The sequence below is a fragment of the Sus scrofa genome, chromosome 15, assembly GCF_054392235.1.
Source record: "Sus scrofa isolate SSC_HxYL_T2T_F1_AM1 chromosome 15, Sscrofa_HxYL_maternal_Yorkshire_Landrace_v2.0, whole genome shotgun sequence".
Lineage (NCBI taxonomy): Eukaryota > Metazoa > Chordata > Mammalia > Artiodactyla > Suidae > Sus > Sus scrofa.
In genome coordinates, this window is record NC_139397.1 from 127,238,288 (window position 1) to 127,253,129 (window position 14,842).

The 14,842-nt window shown below is 35.7% G+C and overlaps 1 protein-coding gene across 30 annotated transcripts in view; it reads right to left on the reverse strand.

Moving 5' to 3' along the window:
- KANSL1L (KAT8 regulatory NSL complex subunit 1 like) overlaps positions 1–14,842 on the reverse strand; it is a 579,301-nt gene that overhangs the window by 130,989 nt on the left and 433,470 nt on the right. The window lies entirely within an intron of this gene.

Here is a 14,842-nt window from a genome sequence, read left to right on the forward strand (position 1 = left end):
ATCCCAAATTCCTTTATAAAACATCTAATTACATGAAAGAAGAATGGTGTATCAACTTATCAAGATTTGATTTCCTTACCTTTCTATCCCACAAACACCTGTTTTTTATTCAATATTGTGTATCTAGTAGTAGGATAAGCTCCTTGCTATGTAAAACTTCATTAATGCTGAAGGGCTGAAATAGGAATGGGCCAGGCAAGGAGAAGAAACAGGGATGACAACACCAACACAATGTAAAAACTGTGTGGTGAGCCTTTTATATTAAGGAGATGTCAAGTATAGGACAAGTCATTTGAACTGCACTAGACCTAAATCCACGTAAAAAAATATAGAGTAGGTTCCATCCCTGACCTTGCTCAGTGGGTTAAGGATCCAGCGTTGTCATGAGCTGTGGTGTAGGTCACAGACTCGGCTGAGATCTGACATTGCTGTGGCTGTGCCATAGGCTAAGGGCTGTGGCTCTGATTGGACCTCTAGCCTGGGAACTTCCACATGCCACGGGTGTGACCATAAAAAGCAAAAACAACAACAAAATATAGAGTATTCAATTTTACTACACGTAATTTTCATTTCCTAAAACAGGAATCAATTTTTTAATGTTAAAAATTATAAAAAACATGAATGCTCTGCTACATTTCAAATAGGCATGTCAAATATGTCTTGAGATGTCTATTAAGATAAACAGCTTGTTAAAAACTTGATTCCCAGGAGTGACAGCTCAGAGATGACAAAGAATTTACATAAAGCCTCTTTCATATTTAAAAATAAGGGTTGAACCTTAGCTCCTCGACATCTTAGCAAGAACACTGCTCTAACCCCCAGTTTGTGAGATTACAAATTAATTACTTTATGAAAATAGTCCAACCACTCCAACTAGAAAACATTCACTCGGAGTGAGTGGGTGAGAGAGAAAGAGTGTGTGTGTGTACATATGTGTCTGGAATAATTAATTAGGAATTTCAGATTGCCAAGGAAGAAAATGAAGGAGTAACTGAAGAAATTGAAAGTACAACTGAAGGGCAATAACTACTTAATGGGAAAACACAAACTTCATGAAAAACTTGTTTAAAACTGCATTTATTGTCAAAACCCACAGAATTCACACCACCAAAGTGAACTCAAATGTAAACCACGGACTTTGAGTGATAGTGAGGTGTCATGTAAATTCACAGATTGTGATAAACACACCACCTTTGTGCAGTATATTAGTAGTAGGAAAAATTGTATCTGTGTAGAGACAGGGGGCAGGTGGGAACTCGGTACTCTCTGCTCACTTTTGTTGTAAACCTAAAACTGCTAAAAAAAAGTACACTTTACTTTTACACATTTAACTATAATAAAATATATTTCATATAAACACTAGCCAGAAAAAAAAAATAAAGGAATGTGTCCCCACACTGGGCAAAAAAAGTCAAAATAAATAAAGTATCTCCAGTCGCCACCAAAAAAAAAGCCAGAGAACACATTTATTCTAAGAGGTCATTTGTTGTCAGAGAAACAGGATTATTGTAACTTTACTACATATAATCCATTCATTATAATGTATTTTACATTATATCAGTATTCCTAAAAGGCTTTTTTTCCCCAGATTCTAACCACACAATGTAACTACAGAAACTGTCGCCTAAATTAGGATTTCTCTGGGTATTATTATTCAGTTTATAGTTATTATTGTGATTTTATAAATGTGACACTATTTTAAATCATTTTCATAAATATAGATGAAATTAAAAATGTCCATTAAAAATACACTACTCATAGAAAATATATACTAACACTAACTTTCCAATCATGAAATTAGAGCCATAGCATGTAACAGTTGCACAGGTAAAGGCTAAGTGTTGGATTTTATGCAAAAAGGAAGTTACTGGCAAAATAGTAACAAAAAAAAAATTTTTGGAGCAGTCTAGCTACATAATGGGACATGAGAATAAATAAGGAAACCAATTAGGAGACAACTATAATAATCTGAGTATGGTACACATCATTGTGATCTCTAAATATTTCCTGTGCTATCTTACATTTCCCAGCCTTCACTGCACTTGGGTTGGAGCCATGTGACTAGTTCTGACCAATGGGCTATGAGCAAAAAAGCTGTTGACCTTTCTTCAAAGCTACTTGTGCAAATAGTGTAGCTACAAGATGGAAAAGGATCACAGCTCAAACCACACTGGAGTTTACATAAACCACAGTAAAGTTTTGCTGTGTTAAACTACTAAGATTAGGAAGTTAATTTGTTATGCTAGACCTTATTCTGACTAAAATACTAAATAAAATATAAAAACGGCCTGGACTGGAAATGGGGTGGAAAATAAAAAAAGAGAGAGATGAAGATAAAGAGGATGGATTCAAGGTTTATTTTAAAGTTGATAGGTCTTGCAGAAGTACGGTGTGGGAGCAAGCATGGGGAAATCAAAGATGATCTTAAACATTCTTTCTTTAAATTTTGTTTCCGTCAGAAAATTTCCCTATCACATTCAATTCTGCTTGGTTATCAAACTGATTATTAGCTCGTGGAAAAATATAATCAAGAAAAAGAAGCATTTATGGAGTTCATGTTATTATACTTCTAATAAAAATACTCTGATACTGAAACTAAGTTTACAAAAATCATTTTTTATGTTCATACATGACATTAAATTATACTAACATAGAAAGTAATATCAGATTAAATTTAAATAAACTAAGTAATGCTGGGGCTTTGTGATATATGAAATGAATTTTCTGTAGAGGATACTTTATCCTACATTTTAATAGATGTGAATAAAATCTGTTAGCTATGCTTAAAAGTGGTAACCAGTCTTTTCAACCAAAAATGTTCTCTTGCTTAAAAATATGTCTAAAAAAAAATTATGGCTGTAAACATGTACACAGATAAGTATATGGCTATCTCATTCAAAGGAGAGTAATACCTGTTATACCCCAAAGTCAAAACATGTTTCATGTAAACAATTTATACAACCTGTGATGTAATGGCTTATATAATGCAGAGTGTAACCAGTTACAACACAGCTGATGCAACAACAAAGTCAAAAGAATGTGAGGCATACCCAGAGTGTTTAGACTCCCAAGTTGGCATATAAGCCTGGCCTTTCAAGCCACTAAGAACATGGACTCCCTACATCTCTGTTGAGTACGTTAAACTGATCACAGACCACCACTTTATAGATCGTCTCGTGATTCTTCTTTGATCCATTCATTCTTTAGAAATGTACACTTTAATTTCTACATATTTCAGATATACATATTTGCCATTTCTTACGACTTCTTTTCTTTGTATAGATCTGAGTTTTCACTCGCTCTTTTTCTATCAGCCTTTAGATCATTTTAAGATTTCTTATAGTACAGACATACTGACAGAAAATTCACTCATTTTGCTTATTTGGAAATGCTATTTTGTTTTTAAAAATAATTTGAATTTGGCTTTTTTTTTTCCTTTCAGCACTTTGAATATGTCATCCCATTGTTTTCTGGCTTGCTTACTTTCTGATGAGAAGTCAGCAATGATTTTTTTTTTTTTTTTTTTTTGCTCTCATATAAAATGGTATTTTTTCCCTCCTCTCACTGTTTTTAAGATTTTCTTTTTATCACTAGAACTTCGTGATTTGACAACACTACACTTTGGTGTGGTTATGTTTGTCATTTTGTTTAAGATTGATGTAGATTCCTAGATCTGTAGTTTTATGATTTTCAGCAAATCTGGCAAAATTCTGGTAATTATCCCTCCTAATATTTCTGTCTCCGTTTTAAATCTAGAACTCCAGTTACATGTCACTAATATTCAGTTCATTTTCTTTTTGCTCCATAAGCTTCAATTTGGATAATTTATGTTTCTGTATGTTAAATTTTATTGACCACATCTACTTAATGTCTAGTTTCTTGTTAAGCTGAAGCAACAATTTTTATTTCAGAGTTTGTATTTTTCCCCTGAAAGTTCAGTGGTTATTGTATCTTCAATTTCTCTCATTAGTGTCTGTTTTCCTTTTAATGCCCTGAGTATATTTACAATATTTTAGATATTTTAAAGTCTTTGCCAACAAATCTCATCTCTGTCATTTCTGATTTTTCTCCTCCTCCTTTTGCATTTCTAGTGTTTATTATAATACATATATGTTTATGTATGTAAATATACATCCATATTTATTATAAATACTGTGAATATGATATTTTTTAATTTCTAGATTTTATAGTCTTCTTTAAGGAGTGATAAAATTTCCCAACAGGTTATTAAATTACTTACTGTTCAACTTCATTCTTTTTAACCTTCTTCTTAGATTTCTCAGAGCAGGTATAGAGTAGCCATTAGTCACAAAGGCAAACTCAGCCTTACTCTGAAGTGGGACCATTCTGGGAAATTTATTGAATATTCCAGGTGTTCAACAAAATCTTTCCACATGCGAATTCAAACCTCTTTCAACTTTGCATAAGCACAGGAAACTATTCAGCTCACAATTTCCCAATAACTTTTTATGTGCCCTTATGGAGTTTCACCGACACATGTATAGCTTATTATTAAACAAAGGTCTCAAGGGGACCACAGGAAGACTTCCAGTGCTCTGTCCTTGCTTATATAGGTCCCTCCTCTTTAGTATTCTCATCTACTGAATCCAGCTATCTCAGCCTCCCCAACTCCAATCTTTATCTCAGTCAAACAAGACCACTGTGCTCTACTTAGCTTTCCTCTCCCTCAGGGCAGAAAAAACCAGGGCAATCAGAGGGCTCACCTTATCTGTTTCTCTTTTCTTAGGAATCATTGAATCTCTGTCCTCCGCTGCCTTCTATCAATGTTTTGAAACAGTGACTATTTTATATTTTTTTTCTAGTTTTCTCATTATTTACAGTCAAAGAGAAAGTGTAGTACAGTAACTCCTCTCCATATGGCTAGAAATCAAAGTGTGTGTGTGTGTGTGTGTGTGTGTGTGTGCATGTGTGTATGAGCTCTCCCTAAAGTATTTCTATTTTGTTTCTAATAGTTCAAACTCAGAATTTGATTGCCTTCTTGAAAAAAAAAAAAAAAACAGTTTTTTGGGGGGTTTTTTTGTTTGTTTTTTTCAGTTTAAGGCCAGAATCCTAAAAAACAACACCACCACGAAGTGAATTATGGATTCCTTTTTTGAGTGTTCCTAGACTATTACATGGAAGCAGAGCTATTTATCCATCTTACATCACACATCTATCTACCTTTCAACTGTTCTATAAGAAAAACAGTTAAATTGTTTGAGCCGCTATAGTTTCAAGTCACTTTCTCGCAACTTAGCCTTTACGCTAAATTCTTATGACTAATAGTGGGTCATAAAATAAACCCAGAGCAGGTAAGTAAGTGTATTAACTTAGAGGTAGAAAGAAAGCAAACAGGAAAGGGAGGTAGGTTGGTGATACCTTCTATACTACACTATATTATAAATACTACCCTAGCAAACATGATCAGTTTAAAAGAGAGACGAGGAGCATACCAAGACTATATAGTTCTATCAGAAGCAACTAGAAAAAAGTCATAACATTGCAGTGTATTGACTATTCACTGTTGTTTTTACCCTGATATAAATGAATTTAGGCAAGAATTAGTTCATTTACAAGCAGAGGAAAAAAAAGAATATAACTCTGCTTAGGGAGGTTCTCTCTGGATAAAGCCTACTACTAACTGAATGGATAATCAAATAATACAGGTCCTTGAAAGAACAGAAAGTCCAGCTGCTTCTCTACAGCTAACAAAAAAAATGTATTCCAAGAATCTCTCTTAAGAGTTCTAAGCCACATAATGAGAACCAGCCTAGGAGCAAAAGTCAGATTAACTCCTATCCAAATGCAGTTTCAGGTGGCCACAAAGTAGCAGCCATTGAGGGAGAGCTGGATGGACTGAGGAAAGTAGTAATTTAACTAGTTTGTGGGCTTAGCAACCATGATGAAGTGAGATCTTTGGCTCTGATGTTTTCACATATAGCTGACTAGAGGCAAACCGAATGAAAACCTACATTTTTGAGGCAAATCTATTAGTAAAAAACAAAACAAGGCAAACAAATAAAAATCCCCCACAAGCCTAGCACGCTCTATTCAGGGTGTCCAAATTTGCACCAACAAGAGAACAGGGTGAGAATACAGTGCAGCCTCCAATAAGGGTACACTCTCCAATACCCATTTCAGATATAGACACAAAGGATGATGCATAAGGAGTAACTCCCAAAGAGCAACACCAGGGACTTGAGTAGGGGGCGGGGAGGGGGAGGGAGGAGCTTCTCTTAGAAATCAGAATTAGGATTCTGCCAAGACCTTACTCAACTTCCAAAGCAAGAAGTGTTATTAACTATTGTAAGGACCCATTACAATGAGTATCCCATTGTTCGCTCTTCCCAGTGGGTATTTTACTATAGCTTTCCTATACCTACTCCGACACACAGACAAGAAACAAGACAGCAAGGATGATTAGAAAATTGTCTATTAGTTTATAGGTTACCACACATAAGAAACCACATCTGGTTCTGAAGGAGAGGACTTTACTCCACCCACTGAATGTGGCTTCGAGTCACAATCTTACTATATTGTGCAATTCTTCCTAGAACTCTGGCAAAACCCAGTGTGTCAACTATTTAAAATGAAATTTTCAACATTAGTTTAAAAGAATTTATACATCAGATTGGCATGTTTAGTCTTATTCTCTTACTATCTATCACCCCCTGGCCCAAGTCCAAAAAAAAAAAAAAAAAGAAGTGAGACAGAAGAAATGTAGAGGTTGGGGAATACTTATGCACTCCATCAATACCACCCCCTTTCTCTTGTATGGAAAGAATTTTTAAGTTAATGGTTTGTTAAACTGTCTTAACTATGTTTTTTATTTTTATTTTTTTAGGGCCACACTCATGGCATATGGAAGTTCCTAGGCTAGAGGTTGAATTGGAACTGCAGCTGCCAGCCTATGCTATAGCCACCGTGACACCAAATCCAAGCCGCATCTGCAACCTACCCTGCATCTTGCAGCAATGCCAGATCCTTAATCCTCTGAGTGAGGCCAGGGATCGAACCTGCATCCTCATGGATACTAGTTGGGTTCTTAACCTGCTGAACCGCAGTGTGAACTCCTTAACTGTGTTTTAAAAAATCCTTGCATAACATCAAAAATTGACAAATAGGGACATACAAATAAAGGAAATAAATGACTTTTTAAAACTAATCAAAAAATATTTGCTAAAGAAACAGTCTATAAACTCATGCACTTCAGCAGTTCAACAAGCACTGTGTGTGCACACCTGTTATATGTGTACATAACTTTTTAGTTCAGGAAGCCAGGCCACTGTATGGTGTTTCCAAACTATATACTACATAATGGCCTGGCTGAAAAGACAAGCAGGACTAAAAAAATCTAGCAAGAGTCTTGCACTCAAGCTCTGGAACAACAAATCTAAATCTACTCAGAGGAAGGAGAACTTTTGCACAAAAGTTCACAAATGCGCTAGTGATGGCCCTGCCAGCCACTATGATGGGCACTGAAAAGAAATAAAAGAGGATTAGGCTACCCTTGTTACTCAAAAAGATGACTACCACTAACCCAGAATTGAGTACAGGCATTTCTGCTGTAACAGCATATATGCATTCCTGAATAACTTTATGTTCTGTAAAATAAAAAGAGCTAAACTTATGAGGGGAAAAAGAAATTGAGCCAGACAATCAAAATCTATGGAATTTAGGACTATAGGATCCTAAAAAAACAATAACAATCCCTATAAAAATATTAGTACAGTTAAGTTTCCACTGGCATTTGTATCAAGAATAAGTCAGTCCATCCTTTAAAGCTTCATTTCCTGGAGCTCATGTTTTTTTCCTTTGATGTGGGTCCTTGAAGATATTCACTTCTAATAGAAACCAGTTTAATAAAAATTAAAAGTATCATCCAAAAATAGCTTTCTTCATAAATCAATTTCTTTTTAACACAAAGGAACTATCTTTTCAGCTTCTTCAACAAAATTTTCAAGTTCCTCAGATCTTTTAACATAGAAGATTATACAGCAATTTTTTGATGACTAAACCAGCAGCTTATTGTACTACAGAATGTACTTTTACAGTATTTTCAGGATTTTTCTTACTACTAAGTCCTTCTCTTTAGTTGTGAAAAAGCTTGCCCTGATAATTCCAAAACAATACGTTTGAAGCGGTTTGGAAAAAAAAAAATCCAAGCCAAATTCCATATGATATTAACATCATTCCCTAATATGCCAAATGTTAAAAAAAATTTTCAGAAAGAAGGAAAATTGTTTAAGTCATAAACTCAGAAATACACAAAGAGAAGAAGTACACTAGAGAATAAGTAAGGGTAAAACAACTTTTATTTTTCTTACTCTTAATAGATCTAATAGATAATGGATCTGTTTGTTCAAAATAATAATAGCAAGAATGTAAACAATTATGTATACATATGTGTGTATATGCCTATATTTACTTACATATAAGTGAAATGAATGACAGGAGTGATACAAGGTACAAAGAAAATAGGATTTTTTTGTTATTATAAGGTACTTGCAGTAACTGGGAAAATGTATGTTATTGGAAAGTAAAGATAGATTGGTTATACTGCAAACTTCAGCGTAACAGCTAAAAAAATTTAAATAATTATATACTATTAAATAAGCAGAATTATATAAAATGTTCAACTAAAACTACATAAGACAGAGAATGTGGAAGACAAAAATAGGAGAAAAGAAAAAGGGCAACAAATAGAAAACAATGACAAAAATGGTAGATATTAAGCTACCACATCAAAAATCACTTTAAAGCATCAATGGTCTAAATATACTAATTGAAAGACAAAGATTGTCAGACTCAATAATACAAGACCCAACTATATGTTATAAGAAGCCCACTTTAAATATAAAAGACACCTATGTATTAAAACTAAACAGATAGAGAAAATTAGGTCATACTGACACTAATCAAAACAAAACAGGGAGTTTCCATTGTGGCTCAGTGGTAACGAACCCGACTATTATCTAGGAGGATGCAGGTTTGATCCCTGGCCTTGCTCAGTGGGGTAAGGATCTGGCATTGCCACAAGATGCAGGGTAGGTCACAGGTGTGACTTAGATCCTGTGTGGCTGTGGCTGTGGCGTAAGCTGGCAGCTGTAGCTACAGTTTGACTCCTAGCTTAGGAACTTCCATATGCAATGGGTGCGGCCCTAAAAAGCAAAAAAAAAAAAAAGTGTGAGGAGGACTTCCCACCATGTTGTGTAGCAGATTAAGGATCCAGCATTGTCTCTGCAGTGGCTCAGGTCACTGCTGAAGGGCAGGTTCAGTCCCTGGCCTGGTGCAGTGCGTTAAGGATCCAGTGTTGCTGCAGCTGTGGCTCAGGTCATAGCCATAGCTCAGACTCGATCCCTGGCCCAGGAACTTCCATATGCTATGGGTGCAGCCAAAAAAAGAGAGAGGAACTATGTTAATTTCAGACAGAAGAGACTTCACAGCAAGGAAGTTATCATGGATAAAAAGGGGTATTACATAGTAATAAAAGGGTTAAAGTTCCCTTCGTGGCTCAGTGGTAACAAACCAACTAGTATCCATGAGGATGCAGGTTTAATCAGTGGCCTTGCTCAGTGGGTTAAGGATCCAGTGTTGCCATTAGCTGTGGTGTAGGTCACAGACACAGCTTGAATCTGACATTGCTGTGGTGGCTATGGCATAGGCCAGCAGCTCCAATTCAACCCCTGACCTGGGAACTTCCATATGCCTCAAGTGTGACCCTAAAAAAGAAAAAATAATAATAATAATAAATAATGATAATAAAAGGGTCAACACTTCAAGAAGATAATAATATTTAATATGTATGTGTAAACAAAAGAGCATCAAACCATATGATGCAAAACTGATAGACAATTACAAGAAGAAATAGATGAATCCATTATTGTAGTTGGAGGTTTCAATATTCACTCTATTGAAATGTGCAGATCCAACAGACAGATAATCAGTAAAGACTGAGATAAACTAAACAGCACCATTAATCAACTGGATATAATTGACATCTATAGCCTACTTCATCTAACAACACCTTTTTCTCAAGTTAATATGAAACATCAACCAAGGGACCATATTCTGGGCCACAAAACACACATTTACAAGTTTTTAAAAATAGAAATCATATAATCTATGCTCTCAGGCCACAATGAAATTAAATCAGAAATCATTAACAGAACGATTAACTAGAAAACCCCAAAATTCATGGAAATTAAACACCACACATGGAGCAAAGAATAAATCTCAGTAGAAATTTTTAAAATACTATGAACTAGGAGTTCCCTTGTTGCACAGCAGGTTAAGGATCTGGTGTTGTCACTACAGCAGCTCAGGTCACTGCTGCAGCTTGGATTCAATCGCTGGCCCATAATTCTGCATGTTGCATACATAGCTCTCCCTCAAAAAAAATAACATGAGGAGTTCCCATCATGGCACAGCAGAAACGAATCCAACTAGGAACCATGAGGGTTTGGGTTCAATCCCTGGCCTCACTCAGTGGGTTAAGGATCTGGTGTTGCAGTGAGCTGTGGTGTAGGTTGCAGACTCAGCTTGGATCTGACGTTGCTGTGGCTCTGGCATAGGCCAGCAGCAACAGCTCCAATTAGACCCCTAGCCTGGGAACCTCCGTATGCCACAGATGTGGCCCTAAAAAGACAAAAAATAAATAAATGAAAATAAATAAATAATATGAGCTAAATGAAAATGCAAATACAACCATCAAAATTTGTGGGATGCAGTAGAAACAGCACTTATGGGGGAAAAGCATAAGCAAAAAACACAATTTACAGCATTAAATTCATGTATTAGAAAATAAAAGAGGAGTTCCCATTGTGGCACAGTGGAAACAAATAAACTAGGTACCATGAGGCTGCAGGTTTGATCCCTGGCCTTGCTCAGCAGGTCAAGGATCCTGTGCTGCTGTGGCGTAGGCTGGCAGCTACAGCTTTTATTAGACCCCTAGCCTGGGAACCTCCATATGCCATGGGTGCAGCTCTAAAACAACAAAAAGACAAAAAAAAAAAAAAAAAAAAAAACAAGAAAAGAAAAGAGATCTAAAAATCAACCATCTAAGCTTCTACTTTAGGAAATGAAAAAAAAAAAAGAGCAAATTAAATCCAAAGTAAGCAGAAAAAAAGAAATTATGAAAATCAGAGCAGAGATCAATGAAACAAAAAACATGAAATCAACTAAGAAAATCAAAACCAAAAAATGGTTCTTTGATAAGATCAGTAATAATAAATAAGCATCTAGCCATAATAACTAGAATTAAAGAGAGATGATAGAACTTACCAATATTAGAAATGCAAGAGGAGACGTCACCACAGATTCTACGGACACTAAGCAGGTAATAAAGGGATATCAGGAACAACCCTAAGTCCACTAATTTGATAACCTAGAGGAAATGGACCAACTTCTTAAAGGTACAATCTTCCAAATCTCACACAAAAACAAATAAACAATCTGAACTTGTATCTGTTAAAGAAATTAAATCAATAATTAATAACTGTCCAAAACAGAAAACACTAGGCCCAAATGGGTTCGCTGGTAAATTCTACCAAGAATTTAAGGAATAAATTGCACCAATTCTCTACAATCTCTTTCAGAAGACAGAAGAAGATAGACTGCCTCCTAACTCACCTATGAGTCCAGTGTTACCCTAAGACCCAAACCAGACAAAGATATTATAAGAAAACTACAATCTCATGATAACAGACACAAAGAACCTCAAAATATTAGCAAATTGTATTTAACTACATATAAAAAGACTTTTACACCATAACTTAGTGGGATTTATCCCAGGTATGCAAAGCTGGTTCAACATTCATAATCAATTAATCTGGTCATTGCTACTGCAGGGGTTCAATCCCTGTCCCACGAATTTCTGCATGCCATAGGCACAGCCAAAAAGTAAAATGAAATTTTTTTTAAAAAATAAAAAACTTAAAGTAGAATACAGGAGGCAGAAGAACGAATAAGCGAGGCGGAGGACAGATTAGTGGAAACTACGGATGCAGAACAGAAAAGAGAAAAAAGATTGAAAAGAAATGAAGAGAATCTCAGAAAACTCTGGGACAACATTAAACATACCAACATCCGTTATTATAGGGATGCCAGAAGAAGAAGAGAGAGAGGAGACAGATAAAATATTCCAAGAGATAATAGCCAAAAACTTCCCTAACATGGGAAAGGAATCACCTACTCAAATCCAGCAGGCACAATGAGTACCATATAAAATAAACCCAAGGAGGAATACACCAAGACACATACTAATCAAACTGACCAAAATTAAAGACAAAGAGAAAATCTTGAAAGCAGCTAGGGAAAAGAAGCAAATAAAATACAAGGGAACCCCAATAAGGTTACCAGCAGATTTTTCAGCAGAAATTCTGCAGGCCAGAAGGGAGTGGCATGATATACTTAATGAGATGAAAGGAAAAAAACCTCCAACCAAGATTACTTTACCCAGCAAATCTCTCCTCCAGATTTGAAGGAGAAATCAAAACCTTCACAGATAAGCAAAATCTGAGAGAATTCAGCAACACTAAACCAGCCTTACAACAAATACTAAAGGAACTTCTATAGGCAGAAAAGAACAAGAGAAGAAGGAAAGAAAAAAGAGCAGCAAAAACAAATCCAAAGCAATTAATAAAATGGCAATAAGAACATACATATCAATAATTACCTTAAATGTTAAAGGACTAAACGCCCCAACCAAAAGACATAGAATGGCTGAATGGATACAAAAACAAGACCCATATATATGCTGACTTCAAGAGACAGACTTCACTTCTTGGGGCACATACAAATTGAAAGTGAGAGGATGAAAGAAAATATTTCATGCAAACGGGGAACAAAAGAAAGCTGGAGTAGCAATACTCCTATCAGACAAAATAGACTTTAAAATGAAGAATATTTTAAGAGACAAAGAAGGACACTACATAATGATCAAAGGATCAATCTAAGACGATGATATAACAATATTAAATATCTATGCACCCAACACAGGTTCACCACAATATATGAGGCAACGGCTAACGTCCTTAAAAGAACAAATCAACAATGACACAATAGTGGGGGACATTAACACTCCACATACAGCAATGGACAGATCAACCAGACAGAAAATCGATAAGGAAACACAGGCCCTGAATGATGCATTAAACCAGATGAACTTAATAGATATTATAGGACATTCCATCCAAAAGCAATAGAATACACATTCTTCTCAAGAGCACACGGAATGTTCTCTAAGATTGATCACATCCTTGGCTACAAAGCAAGCCTTGGTAACTTTAAGAAAACTGAAATCATATCAAGCATCTTCTCTGACGACAACACTATACGACTGGAAATCAACACCAAGAAAAAAACTGCAAAAAACACAAACACGTGGAGACTAAACAACATGCTACTAAACAACCAATGAATCACTGAAGAAATCAAAGAGGAAATTACAAAATACCTGGAAGCAAATGACAACAAAGATACAACAATCCAAAACCTATGGGATGCAGCAAAAGCCGTTCCAAGAGGAAAGTTTATACCAATACAAGCCCACCTCAGGAAACAAGAAAAAGCTCAAATAAATAAGCTAACTTTACATCTCAAGCAGCTCGAGAGAGAAGAACAGACAAAACCTAAAGTTAGTAGAAGGAAAGAAATCATAAAGATCTGAGCAGAAATCAATGAAATAGAAATGAAGAAAACTATAGAAAAGATCAATGAAACAAAAAGCTGGTCCTTTGAAAAGATCAACAAAACTGATAAACCCTTAGCCAGACTTATCAAGCAAAAAAGAGAGAGGACTCAAATCAATAAAATTAGAAATGAAAAAGGAAAAGTAACAATAGATATCACAGAAATACAAAGGATCATAAGAGACTACTATATGCAACTATATGCCAATAAAATGGAAAACCTAGAAGAAATGGACAAAGTCTTAGAAAAGTACAATCTTCCAAGACTAAACCAAGACGAAATAGAAAAGATGAATGGACCCATCACAAGAACTGAAATTGAAACTGTGATTTAAAACTTCCAACAAACAAAAGTCCAGGACCAGATGGCTTCACGGGCAAATTCTACCAAACATTTAGAGAAGAGCTAACACCCATCCTTCTGAAACTATCTCAAAAAATTGCTGAGGAAGGGACACTCCCAAACTCATTCTAAGAGGCCACCATCACCCCGATACCAAAACCAGACAAAGATACCACAAAAAAAGAAAACTACAGGCCAACTTCACTGATGAACACAGATGCAAAAATTCTCAACAAAATACTAGCAAACCGCATCCTCCCATACATTAAAAGGATTGTACATCATGATCAGGGATGCAAGGGTTCTTCAATAGCCGCAAATCCATCAGTGTGATATACCACATTAACAAACTGAAGAATAAAAACCATATGATCCTCGCAACAGACGTGGAAAAAGCCTTTGACAAAATCCAACACCCATTTCTGATAAAAACCCTTCAGAAAGTGGGCAGAGAGGGAACCTACCTCAACATGTTAAAGGCCATATATGACAAACCCACAGCTAACACCATTCTCAATGGTGAAAAGCTGAAAGAATTCCCACTGAGATCAGGAACAAGACAAGGATTTCCGCTCTCGCCACTACTCTTCAACATAGTTTTGGAAGTCCTAGCCACAGCAATCAGAGAAGTAAAAGAAATAAAAGGAATCCAAATTGGAAAGGAAGAAATAAAACTATCACTATTTGTGGATGACATGATACTATATCTAGAGGATCCTAAAGACTCTACCAGAAAACTGTTTAGAGCTCACCCACGAATTTGGCAAAGTCACAAGATACAAAATTAATACACAGAAATCGATGGCAT